At 48.5% G+C, this 8476-nt stretch overlaps 1 pseudogene; it reads left to right on the forward strand.

Moving 5' to 3' along the window:
* On the forward strand, positions 1 to 1796 carry LOC130864752 (PIH1 domain-containing protein 1-like; annotated as a pseudogene).
* Positions 1797 to 8476: the final 6680 nt, after the last annotated feature.

Genomic DNA, 8476 nt, shown 5'->3' on the forward strand with positions numbered 1-8476 from the left:
ACAGGCTAGCTTTGTTTATCCAGGAAAAGTTCTCCATGTTTTGGATGCCTAGTTTTTCCCAGGGTTATGGCTGACTCGAAGCTTCTGGCCCCAGAGCTAAGAGACACAGAGTCAATAGGCAATGAGACTGTGTGGTTTCATAAGCTGCTGCTGCCAGCTTCCAAAGAGCAAGCCCAGATAGCCAGGCCAGAATCTATGCAGATCCAGCCCCAGCCTGGTTTCTGTATAAAGACCAACTCTTCAGAAGGAGAGGCGTTCATCCACATCTGCCACTCTCCCTTCATCCCTCCCCCAGTGGACATGACGACTGAAGATAAACTGCTTCAGACCAAGCCACCTTCCAAATCCCCAAGAGCCTGGGAGAGCCAGACGGTAAACTGAATACAAAAGACCAGGGTTGTACTGTCTATGACATTGCCATCAATAGCAACTTCTACCTGAGGATGCAGAACAGCCAATTTTTTCAGGAGCTGATGGTTACCATTGCCAGGAGGGTCTTGAGGATGAGTATGGCTTATAGCTAATCCAGACTGGCAGTGGCTTTCCTGGGTTCCATCTCACAGCAGATCATCTGGTCCTGGTAGTGCCCTCAGATCCAGGAGCTGGGGACTCTCGGTGTGACCCTCCCTACAAACCCCATCGAGGCCCAGAGTAGTCTCAACGGAACCTTTGGTTGTTGGAAGCCCCTGGCCTCTTCTTGGCTGAAGCTGACTGCCCCAAGCTGGACAGAGCCCATGGACAGACACTAGAGATAGGAGACTCCCCAGGGGATGGGAATCCCCAGCAACTATATTACCTCCACGCCTCTATTCCCCTGCTGATTAACATGGAGGTGAGCAGGGCTGCTTTCCACCAGAGGGAAAAGCAACTGATGATGTCTGTGCCCCTCCTGCCAGTGTCTTCTTTCCAGAGCCCCCTTGTATTCTCTAAAGTTTTTCCAGTTTGAAAACAGCTAGAGCTGCTGAGGAGAGATGATGCTACTGCCATGTCTGGGTGGGCAGCTGCGCGGTACCCACGCTGGGAGCACTTCTGTGCTAAGTAAATCCTGCTCATAGTAAGACACACAGCTTTGGAGGCAAACTCAAGCTGTTTTGATTGTAGCATGTTTGAAATCAAAGGTTTACAATTTTATAGTGCTCCATCCTGACCCCCAAATGAGGGTGACCCCTCAGAATTAGTTCCTAGGGTGAGACAATTTTCACTTTATTCACTGTGGGGGAAAGAGATGGAGTTGGTCCTGCTTATAGCCCTGGTATCCTTGACCCAGCATGAGGGGACAACTAAGTAAACACCAGAATGTCGTTTCTCAACAGGAAAGGGCCCACTGCACACACAGAAAACTCATCAGCTGTTCACTCTAAACACAGGCCACTTCTGTACATACTTCCAAAAAAAGAAAAAGAGAAACTAGATTTTAAATAGCCTTAGAGAAGTTAAGGGAATTAGTTCCTCAACACAAATGGTTTAAAAACTCAGTTTTTTTTTTTCTTTTCTTTTCTGTTTTTTTTGCTCTTTGAGACTGGGTTCCACCATGTATCTAATATTAGCTTTTATCTCCTGTAAACTGGAGAGCTGAATTACGGATATAAACACCGAACAGCAGACAAGCTTCTGGAGGTGACATTCAGATGGTGGTTCAAAGTGACGGACCTTCCACCTTAGACCACAGCTGAGTTCATCAGCAACCTGTCAGAGAAGGCCCCAGCACTGTAAACTCAATCCACAATTGGCCACATTTTGGTAATACACCAAGGTTGACCTGATTACAACTCCCTGCTGAGCTCCCTATAGCAGCTACGCAGAGCTTGAAAAAAAATTCCAGGTGCTAAAACTGGTATCTTCAATAATTAACAGTTAAGGAAGATGTGTTGAATAGTTTGGTGGCCACTGAAGTGTGACTGTGGTTATATCGGAGATGATAGGCAAACGTGGCATCATTGGCTATAAAATTTGAAGACCAATATTTAACATACTGGATTTACTGGGTTCATATTTGAATGTTCTTCACCACATATGATGAGACTGCTATCCAAATAAAAGAGCTATGAATAAAAAAACCCTAAAATTCAGCACAACCCCCACCCCAACTAAACTTGATATATGGGCTCTCGTTTGGGTAACTGAGGAATGCTTTATTGAGGTACTAAAGGTACCCTAAGGAAGGTCAGGCTGGGCACAAGCTGGTCCTGACAGGATACATCCTCAGCTGCAGCCACTAAGAGCTCCTCCTGTGCACATTCACTGTTCCCTTTTAAAAGGTGGGCCTTGCCTACCTCCAATCTCTTTCTGTTTCTCTCTCTAACTCTCCCCTCTTCTGATGCGCCTATCCCCAGAGGCTGGTCTCCCGTCTTCCCTTCCCCCTTTTTCCCATTCTCTTTCCCCCAATAAAAAACCCCTCCACATGAGTTCTGTTGCATGTTGTCTTTCTTTTGCATGCCGTTTTTTAAATTACAACATAACCATGATGTTCCTAAATCCTACAGAATGTAGCCACAAGCTCCGGGGATGCCCGCTTGTCTTCTGCTTAGATATCTGCTACACACTTAGTAAAGCTCCTCTGGCCATTAGGCCTCTGGAGACAAGGAAGCCTGCCCAGGCTTTTGTGCAACTGGAGTTATAGTTTCTAAGTGCCTAAGATGGTATAGCCCTATCCCAGCTCTGGGACTGCTGAGACGCCCTTGGCTGCCTGCCCTCCTGGAACATATATATACCAGCCCCCCACCCCACCCACCCACCCAGCCAGTAGGCACTGTGCTGTACAATGGACTGAGTGGCCTGGAGGCTGTCTCCTTACTAGTCAGGTATCTGTGGACCACACAGCCCAAACCAAGGACGTAGCTGTGTTTTCACCCATGCCAGCCCAAGATTTCAGCCTTGTGGTGAATGAGAACACTCATCTGAACAGTGGCAAGTAGAAAAACTCCATGTTACCCAGGTCCAAGTCTGGGGTCTCCCGAGCCCAGTCAAATGCCTCCGGCCACACCACTCCTGAGTGGTCTTCATACATCTCAAGGCCAGCTGCTTCTGGAACATAAGCACTGTTCACCTGTTGTCATCTTTGGACCTTCTGAATTCTGGAGACAGGGTAAATGCTGAAGAACATAATCAAGGCTTGACTTTGTATGGCCTTTTTGTATCTCTGCACACTGGACATGTGTCCACATTTCTTTGGGACCCACATTAAAATTAGGTATGAAGAGGTGGGGCGATGGTTGCATATGCCTTTAATCTCAGCACTCGGAAGGCAGAGGCAGGAAGATCTCTATGAGTTCGAGGTCAGCCTGGTCTACAGAGCGAGTTCTAGGACAGTCAGGGATACACAGAGAAACCCTGTCTTGAAAAACCAAAAGTGAAATAAAATAGGTGTGAAGGAAGATGGAACTCAGCTCAGCAGAGACCCAGGTCTGAGCAGCTACCCACCTGCAGTTTTCAAACTCCTGTCCATGTAAAGGAAGAAACTGAGGCATAACCTCAAGGTAGTGAGGACAAAGTCCTACACACAGTCCCTTAGTTCCACAAGACTTCCACAAACTGGATAAAACCAAATGTCAAGGCCATGCCTGGTGCCTGACAGTGATGGCACATGCTTTTAATCCTAGCATTCAGGAGGCAGAGACAGGTAGATCTCTGTGACTTCGAGGTCAGCCTGGTCTATAGAGTGAGTTCCATGACAGCCTAAAGTACACAGAAACCCCCCTCTGTATATATATATATATATATATATATATATATATATATATATATATATACACACACACACTCACACACACATACACACACACACACACACACACACACAGAGATGACCATGCCTGGAAATAGGTTCTGTGTATCCAAGGATACAGCTGCTATGATCAGGGGTCTCACCTCGTCTGGATACAGTAAAGTCCATGGGGTAGAGCTGCTCCCAAGGAAAAAACTAGATGTAATCTGTCTCTGTGTGGCCAATGGTAGGGGAGACCTTACACATGGCATCACACTTCTTAACTGGAAAGCCTACCCCCTAAGGTACACAGTGGCATATGGTTTCAGTTTGCAGGGCCAGGGCACCAGGATATATCAGAACAAAGCTGTGCCCTCAAAGTCAAGGACAGAACAAGGCAAACCACAGCCCCATGTGTACAATGGCACCTGGCAGAGATGGCTGCTGTCATCCAGGAGCTGGCTGATCAGAAGTAAAAACATAACAAAAAGAACTGAATCCAAGGAGTTGGATGGCCTGCACAAGCCATACACCACCACCACCACGGCCTCTCTGGCCTGTGCCTTATGATCTAACCAGAGACCAGCCACTAGGGGCAGAGACCTGAAGAGCCCCAAAACGTCAGTATGACACCAGGAGTCAGGGCCTCTCAGCTGGTAGGGACCTTTGAAATCCAAATGAACCCTCCTTTAGAATGGCACCAGAAGCCTAGAAGCAAGTGGGGCCAGTTTGTAGCCTAACACCCACAGGGTGTATGGGAGCCTCGTCCTCTCTCCAGGGACCTGTGAGGCTCTGACAGCTCCCATGAAACAGAGGACGGAAAGAATGGGTGAAGAGGATGGTTCTGCGTCTGTTCCACCTAGACATCTAAGCCTGAGGCACAACTCTTCAGTCCTCAGCATGGCTGCTAGCCACACACCCTCCTGTGGGCACCCCTCTAGGGGTGCTCTACACACCCTCCCGTGGACACCCCTCTAGGGGTGCTCTACATCCAAGTGTCTCTCAATAGCGCAGCGTCACCCATCTTGGTCTCTCTGCCAACTCTCCTGGGTGTGGGACCTGACAGGCTGATCTGATTGACACCATTCTTGTCCCCAGGGAGCACCACCAGACTGCAGAGTGCTGGGTCACTCAGCTTGGCCAGAAAGAAGCTAGAAAGAGGAACAGGCAATTAAGGGTTTCTTCCAGGGCACCCACCCGTGCAAGGAAGGTTGTCTTCTGAGGCACCCTAAGCTAGGCCGCTGCTTCTCCTTGCTAAGCATCACTAAAAGACGTGTACCCTTACATTCTTTCGTCCCTTGGTCCTAGGTTTGGAGTTGGAAGCCGACTTTACTGTAACTTCAGTTCAGTATACTAACACATTCACAGTGCAACCATCGTCATCACACTTCTCTATAACTTCCGTTTCCTAAACTGAAACTGTCCCATGAAACACACTAGTTCACTTCCTGTCCTGGCTTTGTGAGCTCTGGAAACCTGTGTTTGGCTCCTGTCACTCAACATGATTCCTCCAGATCAATTCCCATTGTAGGAGGGGATTTCCCTCTGCTTAAGACCGAGTAACACCCCATGTGATGGATGGACCACAGGCTGCTGACCCAGAATGTCTGCAGACACTGGGTTGTCCCACCTCTGGGTTACGTGGCGGCTTCTGCTATGAACACAGGACCTGCTGGAGAGCCTGCTTTCACTTCTTTAGGGTATCTATTGATGAATCGCACACCAGTCTATATTTGGTGTTTTGGTAAATAGCTGCTAGTGGAGCTATGCTTGGAAAACATACAGCAGCCAGGGGTGGAGGTGCACCACCCTCTAGGGTAGTCCTATGCTTAGTAGTCTAAGCCTTCTGGTAGTGAAGAGAGTACCCTCATCTATCCTCAAGTTCCCTTCCCTGTGTGCGACCTGTATCTATTGTCCTTCAGGCCCTTTTCTTTGGCACAGAACTCTATCCCCACGACTTTCCTGTCCATCTCCCTCCCCATTCCCTTCTTCTGCAACCCCCATGCCAACCCTCGACTCAAGATCTTCACCTTTTACAACTTGCAATGGTTCTCCACTTCCCACTCCCTGCCTTCATCTACCTGCACAGCTCTGCAGCTGGTAGGCACCTCCCAGCTGGGCTCCATGGCAACCTGCTGACAGGAACATGTAGGTGCTACAGGCCTTATACAACCAAGCAGGGAACAAGACCCCCAAAGGACCAGTCTCAACATCGCCATGCTGGGGTCATAGGATATGAATGGAGGACAGGGCATCACAGGGAAAGGTGGCAAGGGTCTAGCAAGGATGGAAAACCGACAGGCCAGCTGACAAAAGACTCCACGGTTCATGCTCTTCCTCAGGGCAGCATGCATACCTTTCCACCCACCCCTTATTCCTGGTCCACAATCCACACAGTTACACAGAGAAACTCTATGTCTGTCGGCTCTAGAGTGCCATGTCCACTCCTTATTCTGCCCCATGACATGCATCTCAGACTACAGTTTCTGTACGTACAGAGTCCAAATCCAAATATACCTGGGAGTCTTCCCTCTCCACCCCAAGACAAGATTTCTTTGTTTACCCTTGGTTGTCCTGGAACTTGCTCTGTAGACCAGGCTGACCCAGAACTCAAAGAGATCCACCTGTCTCTGCCCCCTCCCAAGTACTGGGATTAAAGGTGTGTGCCACCATTGCCCAGCTGTACCTGGTGTGTGTGTGCGCGCGCGTGCGTGTGTGCGCGTGTGTGTGTGCGCGTGTGTGTGTGTGTGTGTTGCTTTTCAAGATAGGGTTTCTCTGTGTAGCCCTGGCTGTCCTGGAACTAGTTCTTGTAGACCAAGCTGGCTTCAAACTCACAGAGGCCTGTCTCTGCCTCCTGAGTGCTGGGATTAAAGGCGTGCCCCACCACCGCCTGGAGTACCTGTCTTATTAAACACCACAGTTAGGAACATGCTATTCAGGCAGATCTCTGTAACTCAGAGGTCAGACTGGTGTACAGAGCTAGTTCCAGGACAACTAGGGCTGTTACACAGTGAAACCCTGTCTCAGAGGAAAAAAAAAAAAAAAGAAATACGCCATTAAATACAAGTATTTTACAATGAAACACTGGTTTTCAAGCCATCTGATCACAGCAGTGCTTCAAGCCCAGTGTGGAAATTTAGCAAGTAAATTCTGGGCACAGGATCGACTGCTGGCTGAGAGGCCACAGGCTTGAAGCTCCCCCACCCATCCCACGGAGTTTGCTTTGTTTTCACCACCACCATGGCCTGCCAGGCCTGAACCTGGGATCTCGCATAGGTCCTGTCCTCAAGAAGGTTGTGGACCATGAACCCAAAGGCCTTCCCTATATCCAGTTCCCCCACTAGTGTCAAATGTGGATCTGCACAGTACCCATCCTACAAGTTCCCTTAAGGGACAAGGCTGTGCAGAAGCTGAAATGACACAGTTGCCCTGTGTTCAACAGAATGAATGTCCTACCTAGGCCAACTGTGCAAATACCATCAGGCCTCTGTCACTACGTCCATAACTCATCAGCAAAAGCTCCATCTCAGAGCCACAGAACCCACCGCAACTGGCTGAAGTCACTTAGCCACCAACAGTTGAGACATAAACTGAGCTTAAAGCCAGCTCAAGGCACAGTGTTTTTTTTCTCTCTGGGTCCCAGCTTTCAATTCAAGTCTACATACAGAATGACAAATTCCATGTTTTGCCAGCCATGCAACAGCAGCACTAAACAATGACTGCTAGACAGTGCTCACCCAACAGGCTCCACAGGAGGCTGAATGTGTATCAAGTAGCAAGAGCACAACAATGCCCTGTGCACTCCCCAGTGGCCAAAGAAGGAGTGAAATTTGGCACTAGAGTAGTTATTCACTGGGGCCCCAGGGCAGACTGGTTACCAGCACTGTGGTTCTTTCCAGAACTCCACAGTGTATTAAAACTACGACCCAGAGCTGGGAGGTTGATTCAGCAAGTAAAATGCTTGCAGGTGAGCTTGACGACCTGAGTCAGACACCTAGAATCCATATAAAAAAGTGAAGGAGAAAATGGACTCCATTAAATGGACTCTTCTGACTTTAATACACACACTGTGGCTCAAAAAATACTCTCTCACACGCACCATTAACAATTCAAGATTCTTTTTAATGTCAAAAAACTACAACCCCATCGACACACTGCTGTATGCACATCAGAGGTTGAGATTAGAGAAAGTGCATTTGCAACCTCGAGCCTTCGGCTACCAGTGAGCCACATAAGGCTCACACTAGCAGGGGAAGCATTCTGTAAAAACAGCCAAGAAGGGGAAAGCCATGTTGGTTGAAAGTAAGTATACCTTTAATCCCAGCACTCGGGAGGCGGAGGCAGGTGGATCTCAGTGAGTTCAAGTCCAGCCTGGTCTACAGAGTGAGTTCCAGGACAGCCAGGGCTACACAGAAAAACCCTGTCTCAAAAAAACCCCAAAAGAACAGAAAATCCAATCTCTCCAAATGAAGACCCTTTTACAGAGCCAATCTGTTGTTAGCTTCTGAAGCTGTCACATGGGCACAGCCGCTTATCTGCTTGGTCACTCCAAAGACACTTGTGTTATAGAAAACACACACAGAGATCCTGGACAAAAACCCAGAGCATCGGGGCCTATCCGCAAGTACAGGACACTTCCATGGTCCCCACAGCCCCTTTATTTATATTTGGATATGTGTGCGGAGACTAGAAGAAGAAACCAGATCTTCTGGAGCTGGGGTTGGAGTCAGACAGGTGGTTGTGAGCCACCCAATGTGGATGCTGGGAATTAAA

Source organism: Chionomys nivalis, chromosome 22 (genome assembly GCF_950005125.1).
Source record: "Chionomys nivalis chromosome 22, mChiNiv1.1, whole genome shotgun sequence".
In the NCBI taxonomy this organism is placed as follows: Eukaryota; Metazoa; Chordata; class Mammalia; order Rodentia; family Cricetidae; genus Chionomys; species Chionomys nivalis.